This window comes from Silene latifolia, chromosome 1, assembly GCF_048544455.1.
Source record: "Silene latifolia isolate original U9 population chromosome 1, ASM4854445v1, whole genome shotgun sequence".
Taxonomy (NCBI): Eukaryota; Viridiplantae; Streptophyta; class Magnoliopsida; order Caryophyllales; family Caryophyllaceae; genus Silene; species Silene latifolia.
In genome coordinates this window covers 108,341,342-108,342,776 of record NC_133526.1, presented here as the reverse complement: position 1 = coordinate 108,342,776, position 1,435 = coordinate 108,341,342, and the positions used below count along the sequence as shown (strand labels likewise).

At 40.7% G+C, this 1,435-nt stretch overlaps 1 non-coding gene across 1 annotated transcript; it reads right to left on the bottom strand.

Annotated features, from left to right (window-relative positions):
• Nucleotides 1-732: 732 nt before the first annotated feature.
• LOC141625423 (small nucleolar RNA R71) lies at nt 733-839 on the bottom strand. The gene has a single exon (XR_012535209.1). It is a non-coding gene; the product is annotated as a small nucleolar RNA R71 (small nucleolar RNA).
• Between the last annotated feature and the right edge of the window lie 596 nt (nt 840-1,435).

Here is a 1,435-nt window from a genome sequence, read left to right as displayed (position 1 = left end):
GTGAACACGAAACGGACCGATCAAAAATGGCGCCGTTGCCGGGGAAGGTGTTAACTTGATTTAGATTTTCTTTATTGTTATTAGTTGTGTCTTTCTTTGCCTTGGGGAAGTAAAACTCATCAAGGTTTGTTCTAATTGTTTTCAAGTTGTTTGATATTTTGCATGTCTAGAAGGTCACAAGGTGATTTGTTACCTTTTGACCGTGAAATTGAAAGAACCTTGACAAACAATAGGAGGTTTGCTAGGAGGAATTTGAGAGGTATTAGTGAGGTTGTTCAACCAACTATTGAGTTCATCAACCCTTTTGCAAGAGAAGGTGGGGAGAACCCATTACAAAATACCCCACAAAATCAACCTACAATGCCTAAGTTTTCATCACATTCCGTACCCACCGAGGAGAACCTACCCAATGGTACTCCCACACCACAACATTTGACCGGAAATTTTATTGCCAAATCCGCCTTTATCCAATTAGTCGAAAGGAGCCAATTTGGGGGGATGCCTAGTGAAGACCCTCATTCTCATATGGAAACCTTTTGTGACTATTGTGGGGCGATTTCTCAAACCGGTGTGACTCAAGACCAAATTCGATGGGTCTTATTTTCTTTTTCTCTAATTGGCACCGCGAAACAATGGTTGAAGGGCCTTGACAAGGCCACTCTCGGAATAGATTCTTGGAAGAACTTGGCTCTAGCTTTCTACAAAAAATTCTACCCACCGGAAAAGACTAACATGCTAAGAGCTCAAATTACGGGTTTTAAGCAAAGGGATGAAGAATCTTTGTATGAAGCTTGGGAGCGGTTCAAGGGAATTTGTCGCTCATGTCCTCACCATGGACTTAGCGAATGGTTCTTGGTACAACAATTTTGGAACGGTTTATATGAAGATTCAAGGAACATTCTCAATATGGATCAAATGGAATGTTCACCGAAGTTGATGACAATCAAACATGGAACAAAATTGAGGAAATGGCGGTCCATAACTCACAATATAGTAGACCTCGCAAGGCTACTAGAGGAGGAAAGCATGAAGTGGACTCCGTTACTCAATTGGGTGCTCAACTTAGTGCTCACATTGACACAATCAATTTGAAATTTGAAAAATCTATGGCTAGACTTGAAGAAGTCTCAAAATCACCAAAGCATCATGTTAATGCCATGACGGCATCTTCATCAATCCCAAGTGGGATATGTGAGAATTGTGGAACTTTGGGACATGACCAAAGTGAATGTAGGGGAACAAATGAACAAGTGAATGCTTTCCAAGCATACAAGAGTGATACCCCTTATTCCAACTATTACAATGAAAACACCAAATTCCATCCAAATCTCTCATACAAAAGCCAAAATGTTCAAAACCCTCAAACAACATACACCCCACCTCCCATGAGAAACCAAAATCAAAGACCCTTTTACAACCAAAACCAAGGTTACCA